The sequence below is a fragment of the Sinocyclocheilus anshuiensis genome, unplaced genomic scaffold (assembly GCF_001515605.1).
Source record: "Sinocyclocheilus anshuiensis isolate Anshui unplaced genomic scaffold, SAMN03320099.WGS_v1.1 scaffold1149, whole genome shotgun sequence".
Taxonomy (NCBI): domain Eukaryota; kingdom Metazoa; phylum Chordata; class Actinopteri; order Cypriniformes; family Cyprinidae; genus Sinocyclocheilus; species Sinocyclocheilus anshuiensis.
In genome coordinates, this window is record NW_015555317.1 from 147181 (window position 1) to 157552 (window position 10372).

Here is a 10372-nt window from a genome sequence, read left to right on the forward strand (position 1 = left end):
GCGTGGTTTGCAAGTGTTAGTGATTGGAGGGATCTGGAATCACATAGTAAGAATTGGATATAAAAACTGAAAACTGAAGGGAAACAAGTAGTAGGAAAGAGAATGATTCAAAAGCGATACTTATGTCCCTTGCCGGTGTCCCTGCTCGGCGGAGTCGAATGGTAGAGTCAATGGTCTTTAAACTCTTCGGTCTTCACACGAGGGCTGTCGCGACCGCTGCCGCGGTATACTAAGCTTTTTATATTCGTCTAACAAAACTCAAATTGAATTCAGCTGGACACACTTTCTTATAATGTTCTTATACTATAACTTCCTTTATACAGTTTACAAAAGGTCACGAGGGAGCAATCAGTTTCCCATCTACTGTAAAGTTTTCGCTGTGTTCACCCCTCATCACACCACAGCTGTTTCCTCCAGCGGAAATGTAATGTTAGCCCTTAACACATATGAACGCATACTTTATAAAATGTTGCTATTTTAATTTTAAAATTTAACATTCAATATAAAACATATTACAGTGCATGTGGCATCACATACAGTCATTCACAGAACTGATTAAAGTCAGTGACAGACAGTCAATTCACTCATTATAGCTAAATATCAGAGTGATTGACAGAGATAGGGTAGACACATTATGTGTGGTTTTGTATTAAATATAGTTTTGTATTAAATAATGACCCAGATTGTGAAATACATTTATTAGCCTTAGAGTAAGGGAAGCACAACTCGGGAAATGAGAGCATCCGAGGAGCATGTGAATGCTATGTATATTTATTTAAAATATTTGTAATGTTCTTTAATGTTATCCATAGTTTTTTTTTTTGTGGCTCTATTTTTTAAAGTATCGGTTCAGGCACCGATACTTTAAAAGGCACCGGTACCGTTTTAAAAGTATCGATTTGGCACCGGTATCGTAAAAAACCCAATCGATACCCAACCCTATCATTTACTCACCCACATGTTGTTTCAAAACTCTAGGACTTACTTTCCAGAAGATATTTTTAAAAATGTCTTAGTATTTGTTTTTGTGGGTAAATGAATCAGTGAGTTTTCTTTTTTTTTTTCATTTTTGGGTGAAATATCTCTTTAAGAAGAAAGTATAAAATATTCAACATATTTGTAGTGATTGTGAGAATTTGTTTCTGTAAACAATACAAGAGACTGTGAGACTCGAGCGTCTGTTTTACTGTCACCATCATGGATTAATAATTACCCTGTGGCGTACAGACATCATATCTGATTACTGACTTAATGTAAACCTTAATTAGAATGATGATTTGAGGTTTTACATCATTGCCATCATGTTTGGAATGTTTGTTAAATGATCATGTCTTTGTTTTATTCCTCTCTGCTGAGGTCATTTGGATTCAGAGGCCATTTTTGAAATTGAAAAGTGTACAGCTTATTGCATGTTACAGTATATACTTTAAAGACCATTATTAGAGTAAATGTAATCTTTAGGCCGTAGTAAATAGGATGTGTGGTTATGGAAGTTTTACAATTGTAACATTTTTGTCAATTTTTTTTTGTATATCTGTCCCTAACAGTCTGTCTGTCTGTCTATCTATCTATCTATCTATCTATCTATCTATCTGTCTATCTATCTGTCTATCAGTCTATCTGTCTATCAGTCTATCTATCTATCAGTCTATCTATCTATCAGTCTATCTATCAGTCTGTCTGTCATTGTATCTTTCTGTCTAACTCAATCATTCTGTCATTTTATCTGTCTGTCTGTTTGTATTGTCTATCTACACTATCTTTCTTGTGGTTTCTTCTATCCATCTATCCATCTATCTATCTATCTATCTATCTATCTATCTATCTATCTATCTATCTATCTATCTATCTATCTATCTATCCACAGTGGGTATAGAAAACAATCAGCCCCCTTTAAAATAATCACATGTTGTTGCTTTGCAGCATGAAATGAAGACGGACACCATTTTTGTTTTATCCAGCTGTATTTACTCGGTGCAACTTATAACATCCAAGCGAAAGATACAACACCAACATGTCAGAAAAAAATAAAAAACAATCACTGAGTTGGAAAAAGGATCAGCCCCTTGTGTCAGTATTGTTGAACCACATTTTGCTTTAATTACAGCCTTTAGTCTGTTGGGATTTGTCTCTACTAATTTTGCAATATTTGCCCACTCTTCTTTGTAGAACTGCTCAAGTTCAGTTAAATTTGATGGTGACCATTTGTGGACTGCAGACTTCAAGTCATTCCACAGATTTTCAATGGGGTTTAAGTCTGGGCTCTGACTAGGCCATGCAAGGACATTCACCTTTTTCTCCTTCAACCACTGTGTGAGGGCAGCAGATTTTTCTCAAGAATTTGATGGTATTTTGGCCCATCCATTTTTCCTTCTATCCTGACAAGTGCTCCAGTCCCTGCTGCAGTGAAACACCCCCATAACAGGATCTTACCACCTCCGTGCTTTACTGGAGGAATGCTATTATTTGGATGGTGAGCTGTATTGGATTTCCGCCAGACATATCGTTTGGTGTTGAGGCCAATAATTCAATTTTAGTCTCATCTGCCTCTGAATCTTCAAGGTGTGTTTTGGCAAAGCTCAGTTGTGATCCAGGGAGGGTTACCAAATACAATCCACCTCTTAATAATAGATTCACTGTGCTTCTAGGCATTGATAAAGCCTTTACCTTTTTTTTGTATCCATCTCCTGACTTGTGCCTGTCCACAACTTTATCCCGGTGATCTTTTAATAGGTGCCCATAGTTGATTGTTTGCTTCAGTTGCACTACCAAGGACCGAAATGCTCCAGGAAAGCTCTTTTCATGCTGAGCTTATTAAAATGACCACAGTTAAAAGTCAAATGGCTTTGTGTGCCATTGAGATTGACAGATTGTGTGTGTGTGTGCAGTGCACTTCATGCTATGTATTTAATAAAAAAAAAAAAAAAATAGTTATTTTGCTTTTTTAATTATATTTTGTTTAAAAATATATTTAACATCTGGCAGTATGATTAAATAATGAGTCAAATAACAATTTTTAAGAAATTCATATAGTTTAACTTGCTTTTGGTTCATTTGTCACTTGGAAATGACAAGTCAAGTTTGTACTCTGCTTTTAAACTGCACATTTTATGGAACTTAGTAGGTAATTTGAGTGTTTGATGGCCCATGATATATAGTCAAAGATAGGGAAGCAATGAAGTGAAGGCAGACCCAGGAGCAGCAGTCAGGCCTCTCCGTCTCCTCACTGGGGTTCATAATGACAGTGACTAATTCTCTTTCTCCCCATGTTCCCCAAATCTCCCTCTCCATTTTCCCTCGGAGATTTTAAGAGGTGAAAAATAACAGATGGATGTTGCGTAAAGACTTTAGATAGAGGAGAGGAGAGATGAGGAGAGACAAGACGAGAGGAGAACCCAGATGTTTACACGGTTCAGGAATGAAAATCGATGCGTGTTAAATTAAGTGGCGCTTTCAAGTAAAATAGAGCTCAAAACTCTTGAATAGCAATTACCTGTAAGTCTGAAGTATTTTTTGTTTCTTTTTCAGCAAATTGTCAGCGAAAAAGGTGAAAACTGTTGCCACCTAACATTATTTATTAACACTATTTACTTGTTCGTTAAATTTACATGCTATGTTTTAGCATTTAACATTGTGCTGTGCTAGCTGTTGATTTTAACTGAAATGAAGATAAGATTAATTGGTTCTAGGGCCACAACTCAGTTATTTGAAACTTTTTTTTTTCTTTTGAATAATTAAAAAAGTTTGTTGCAAACATAATTTTTTAGAGTTCTCACAACAAAAAGCATGGGATATGGGCCTCCAGTGCTTTTAAAAATTTCATAGGACACTAAAGTGTACTGTATTCATGGAAAGTGCCAGTAAAAACCTCATTACTGCTCAGCAGTGACAGCCTTCTTAGTGGCATTATGCCAGTTGTGCTGTGGGGAAACCCTTCTCACTCGCTCATTTTCATTCTGTCTGGCCTTCATTCTCTCTTTCTCATTGTTATTATTCATTCGTCTTTCCCTTGTCTTCATCAACGATCGCATGACTCTTTAAAGTCTCAGAGGAACCCCCCCCTCTCATACATCCACCTCCCAGATATCATTTGGCCTTTTTGGAGGGTAGATTTATCCGCTGACTAATTGAGCTTGCCATGTTGCTTCCTTAGCTGGCCCTGGACCACAACATGTGTCTCCTAAAGAGAAAAATAAAAAGAAAAGGGTTGAGAATGAGAGAGACAGTTTGGCCTGAACTGACAGACTGATCCAGACCCAATGCCTGATGTCAGCCGTGGGCTTGGGACAGGAAGTGATTCTCATACCGTACCTCTGAGCAAATCTAGTGGCTTCAGCCTCACACGCAGTGCACCTGCTATGTCATTCCCATGGTAACAGTGGAATGGATGGATTCTACACATCCCATCCGGCCCTTGCTGACCAGCTGTCGTGAGATTTGACGCTGGGGTTCAGGGAATGGTGCTGGCCTGTTGTTTGCTGTACAGGACAGAATGAACGCTTTTGTTGTTTAACAAAGGTTAGAGAAAGATTTAAAGCGACCCCGCTGTCTGCTCTCCCCTTAAGGAGGCACACTGAGCATTTAAGTGAGGAAAAATAAAATGCAGTTTATCTGGAAATGTCTAACATCAGATTATGAGAGAGCAATTATGTGGGGCAAACAAAACAAGTGAGTTAAACTTTCTATAGAAGTGAAAATGACTCAAAAACTAGTTTAAGGTGGTAATTGATTTCACATAGATTCTAGCTTGTCATTTATGGACATTTGCTGGTCCAATCTTGTCTAGGTGGTTGATCTACTGGACTAACAGGTGGTGGAACTGCTTTTGATTTGGTAGACTATCATGGTAAAGCTAGTTAGAGGTAGTAGACCACCTGGAACCAGAAAAGGCTACCATATTCCAAAAACCAGTTGGTCTATCCACTTATATGAAATTTTCCAGAAGGAGAAGCCATGCTACAAAAGAGAACAATTGTAAGAGGCAAAAAAAAATTTTTTTTTTAAGCTATTCCAAGCTGGTTTAGAGGGTTGATAGTCCAAAAAATGTAAAATAAATAGTTTTTACTCAAAGGTATTAAGTTGGTGTATATTTTCTGAACAATTTGTGAGTGGCCTACAAGATGTTAGTTGGTTGCCTATGCAATTCCTATAGTGTTCTGGCTGTTTATTTGGGTGTTACAAGGTTGTTATGTGTCAAAAAATGAGTTAACACTCTGTTCAGATCACTAACTCCAAGTATGACTAAAAGTAATACTGGTGCTTACTTTAACAAACACCACTAATGAGAGATGTTTAAAAGGAAAATAATGACAGGAAATAGGAGTACAAGTAGTGTGTAGGCCAGGGGGCGTCTGAGGAGAAAGGGAGTGGTATCATCTCCAGAGTGTCATTGCAGCCGCTTTCACACGGCTTTTAGGTTGGTGTCTAGCTGCCTCGTGTCTCTTTATTCACTTCATTACCTCAGACTGAAATGGACAACCGAACACACGATCCAAACCCAATCATGGCTCAAACTCTCCACCCTCTCTCTTTTTCTCTTCCAACATCATTAGGTCCTAATACTGGGAGGGAGAGACAGAAAAGGGATGGTGGTTTGATTTCCTGTTCTACAGCATGGTGAACCTTTCACGAGAACGACCTGCCACCAATCATCACAGAACATGTTTGAGATGTCTGCACAGCTGGAACTAGAAGAAAGTGTTCAGTTGGAAGGGACAAGCGTTTTTTATTTTGGAGTTAAGGGATCATCAGTCCTCATTACTTTAGCGTTTCTGCCCTCAGTTGAGTCCATGTTCTTTTTGTCTCTTTCAATTTTTCCAACTGTTCAATCTGATATGTACTCAAAACCTGACCGGACTTTTCCCAGGGTTTAAGCAAAGTGAAATTCTTCGATTATTGTCAGTCAATATGAATTTTTGTTATTATTATTATTATTTTTATTATAATTATTATTTTAATAATCATTAGTTGCTTAAAAAAATAATAGAAATAATGACACTACTGTTCAAAAGTTTGAGTTATGCTCACCGAGGCTAAAATGTTAAAACAGAAATATTGTGAAATATTATTACAATTTAAAATATAAAAATGTTTTCTATTTTAATATATATATATATATAAAAAAAGGGGGGTTTATTCCTGTGACGGCAAAGCTGAATTTTGAGCAGCCATTACTCCAGTCTTCAGTGTCACATATGCTGATATGGTACTCAAGAAACATTTCTTATTATTATCAGTTGGAAAAAATTGTGCTGCTTAATATTTTTGTTTGCTGCATTTATTTCAAGATTCTTTGATGAATAGAAAGTTCAAAAGAACAGCATTTATTTGAAATGGAAATGTTTTGTGACATTGTAAAAGTCTTTACTGTAACTTCTGTAACGTCTTTGCTAAATAAAATAATTAAATTTATATCAAAAAACTAAATAAAAAAAATGAACTGACCCCAAGCATTTGAATGATAGTGTCCATTACATGAAGTTAATTTAAGAAATTAAATATAGTGACAGTAAACAATTGAATAGACGTGACAAAATGTGGCTTTAAATTTCAGTATATTGTGTTTTATTTATATATCATCAAACATCAATCTATCACTGGCCTAAGGCAATCCATTTTACAATCAAATGTGTCTGATATAGGTTTAAAAACTTAGCATTTGCATTTCAAGCTTGAAGATTTTTTTCTCAAGACTAAGGACACACATGGGCAACACAAATATTTCAAATCAGTAGTTTTCCAGAAACAGTTTGCTTTTATACAGCAATTCACCACATTGTTGCTGGACTGCAGAGACACTTGCTCAATCTAGACCAATTCAGAAGTGAATGATGATTGGGACGTTTAGATCAGCACAGTGTTTGGCAGACTCACTTTTAACCAGATCCTTCAGAGAGCTCTGTGTTTTCACATGTGCACACACACTGCATCTGGCATCTCAGGAATTGTTTGTCTTAGTGACTTTCGATATAACGGGGAAGCCATTTTAATTGCCATTTGATGAGAGAGATATTGGTGAAACGTTCCTCTGCACCCTCCACCTGTTTCCCTTCTGACGCTGCTGAGGGGAGGGGGTGGGGTGTCTGCAGCAGTTCTGGACAGGTGGTTGCATCTAGTTTGTCTCCTAATGTGTAGCATTACGTGCGGTTGATTTAACCTTCTGTACTCGCATATGTTTGTTTACAGAGCATTTTTAAACTCCGGATTCTGATTTGAGTGGATTGAGTAATTTCAATATGGTGCAAAATAATTTTTTATTGAGAGCAGATATGCACAACCTTTCACAGCTTATTTCATTAACATACAAAACTACCAATTCTTCCTTGCATTACTATAAGTTTGATCACCACATATAATTATTGCTGTTACATATACATGTCATTAACTAACTGCATGATTTTTACTGTCCTAGAACTCTACATTTCTGTCATACGGACATCACTTTGACATAGACCACTGATAAATTATTCCTAATTATGTAGAAACTTTCATCTTCTCTGAAGCTGCTTTGCAGCATTATATATCGTGAAAAGCGTTATACAAATAACTGTAAATTGAATTTAATTAAAAATACAGTAAAAAAGTATTTTGTAATATTAAATTAATTGTAATGAATTAAAAACAGCTAAATAAATTTTTAATATTATATACACATTTCATATATAAAATATATAAGAGTATGTATATATATATATATATATATGTATGTATGTGTGTGTGTGTGTGTGTGTGTGTGTGTGTGTGTGTGTGTGTGTGTGTGTGTATGATTTTATAATTTTGGAATTAAATTAAAATTATATTAAATTCTGTGTGAAAACCATGATAGTGTGAACAAAATTAGGAGGAACAACATTTATTTTCTATATGGGAAAATGGAAGTAAATCTTTTGCAACATTATAAATGACTTTACTGTCAGTGTTAATCAGTTTAATACATCCTTGCTGAATAAACGTGTTTTATAGTTTAAAAAACTAACTATATAATGATCCATCCCAAACTATTGTAGGGTTGTGTACATTTCAATTTACTCATTAAGCACATGCTTTTATTAAAAGTTACTTGGTTACAAATTAGGAATACAACAAGCAAATCTTAGTCTTTCTTTTGTAAATGTTGTGATTGGTTAAAATAGAGTGTAATCTGATTTATTAGTCATAAAATTGGGAAGGAATGGGATCAGAAATGTCTGGCTTGAAAGTTGCATCTGGTCATGTTAAAACTTAAGCACTAGTCCAACAAGAGAGCTTCTTTTGTACACCTTTAATTGCCTTAATGTGTAGTTATACTTGTAGCAACAAATCCAATCCCCATTTGTGTGTCAGTGCAGAGCAGACACGTTAGATTTCTGTTCTTTTTCTGTTTCTTCTTAACTGTATCTCATTGCTCTCCGTTCTTCAGCTTCTCATGCAGAAGTTGTATGTGGTAATGTGATGTGTTCTCTCATCACAGCTGTTTTAGTCAGAGGACCAGGATGTATGTATTGTCACTAATTAAAATGGGATTTTATAGCCCCCCTACAGAGGTGATGAACTCATATCTGCGTCTGACCCATATGAAACACGAGCCCTTGGCTGGATTACGGGGCTTTCTGGGGTGGAAGATGATAGACAGACGATGGACTCCTGAACGCTCTGAATGATGACCGTGGTCACTGAGGAATGCAGCATGGCCTTGCATGTAGGGACTTGGCCGTGACAAAAGTGGGTCACTGTTGGTTATCAGGTTTTACAGGATCAAACATGTAGTTTTACAATTGAATGTAGTTAAAAATGATGTATTAGTTCATAATATCTATATGTTTATTGGAAAACAATATCCACCACTGTGGGTTGCGTGACACCAGGGAATATTTAACTAAAGTGGAACCACCCTAAAAGTCTTCTATATCTTATTTTTCCACCATCATTTGTTCAGTCTTACTAACCAAACTGAATCTCTTCGCCAGCAGACCGTGCGTTTAGGAAATGAGTCTTGGTCATTAAGTGGATTAATCATCTTTAAAAGCCTTTTGTAGACCCTCTTAAGAGGCTATATAACATCCAATTGCATGGCTGTAAATCTGGCCCCCATCTTGGCTCACTGGCATCATTGCAACACTGCAGTTGCCCAGCTCGCAAACCAGTAACGTACAGAGCGTTGCTTTCCTCTGGAGCCCAGTGACATGAGGGATTAATCTCCCCATGGAATTGTGCATTCTTTTTTTTTTTTCCTACAAACATTATCTTTTGTTAATAGTCCAAGGTACCCTCTGGAACGAAGTTCTTTTGGTTATCCGGGTGTCATGTGCATGCAGAAATGTTCATACTGTGTGGTTTATATTATAATATTATGATTAGTGTGGTGGCATTCCGAACATAAACAGTCTTAATTTTAGGGCAAACCGAAAGAAAAAAAATCAGTAATATGTTTTTGTGCGCTATAAAACAAACAAGCCATTTATAGCTTTTCAATTTACCCAATCATAGTTCTGACAAATCAGATGAGCAATGTCTGGCAGTTCTGCTTTAATGATGAGGCACTAATGGAGGTTTCAACTAGCTTTTTCCCCAGCTGTCAGACCACTGTTGGTTTCTGTACAGGACATTATGTTTGCTTCATGTTCTTGTCTGAGCAGTGTCAGCCGTTTAAATGCCGTTTTCCAACATGGCAATGAGGTGCCTGCAACTCACATATGGATCATCCAAGGTTTTCTTGGAATTAGTGTCTAATTCCATCTGAAAGGAGCAGAATCATGCATCCTGCTTGTCTTCAGATGTACACAAACACTCAGAGATATTAACGTTTGTATACACATGAAAGAAAACCCTACAGAAATTTGCTGGCAGAGATGGCCTGCGACAACTTGGCCAAGTTCTGTGGTGTGAGGCCTCAAAACCAACTAAATTCACCTCTTTCAACTCCCTGGCTCTTTCTCCGTCTGCTTGTCTCTCTCTATGCCACTTCTGGTGTTTTTACGGAGTGTTCGTGGCATGAGGCTGCCCTCCTAAATGCTGTAACCTTACACTGGCACATTCTGCTTGTGGTTTGCTGCTCTCATTCCAACCTTCTCGCCAATATGGGCACACACCAGTGGCGTAACTTTGCGTTGAAATGTGGTGGGGACACCGCGCAACTCGTTTTGCTAGTTTTTTATTTAATAACCTAATTTACTTGGGGACTGGGTTTAGAGTTGGACAAACTTAATTTTTGCTTTTCAAAAATACATCGATGTACCTACCAGGGGCAGCGCCAGAGAATTTTGAACGCAGGTGCTGAGGGGGTGCTAGATCATTGACGGGGAGCTGGGCAATTCAGGGCTCCAGACTCATTCCTCCCACTGGTCGCTCTTTTGCGATTAACTTTCTCAGTTGGTTGCGTGTTTTTTTTTTTTTT

At 37.1% G+C, this 10372-nt stretch overlaps 1 protein-coding gene and 1 long non-coding RNA gene across 5 annotated transcripts in view; one reads left to right on the forward strand and one right to left on the reverse strand.

Moving 5' to 3' along the window:
- The window catches only part of LOC107671592 (glypican-5-like), a 125808-nt gene that overhangs the window by 15744 nt on the left and 99692 nt on the right, over positions 1 to 10372 (forward strand). The gene's annotated exons all lie outside the window — the stretch shown is intronic.
- Positions 10072 to 10372, reverse strand: part of LOC107671593 (uncharacterized) — a 21759-nt gene continuing 21458 nt past the window's right edge. The window contains exon 3 of the long non-coding RNA XR_001632223.1: positions 10072 to 10141. This is a non-coding gene — a long non-coding RNA (uncharacterized LOC107671593). The remainder of the gene's footprint in view (positions 10142 to 10372) is intronic.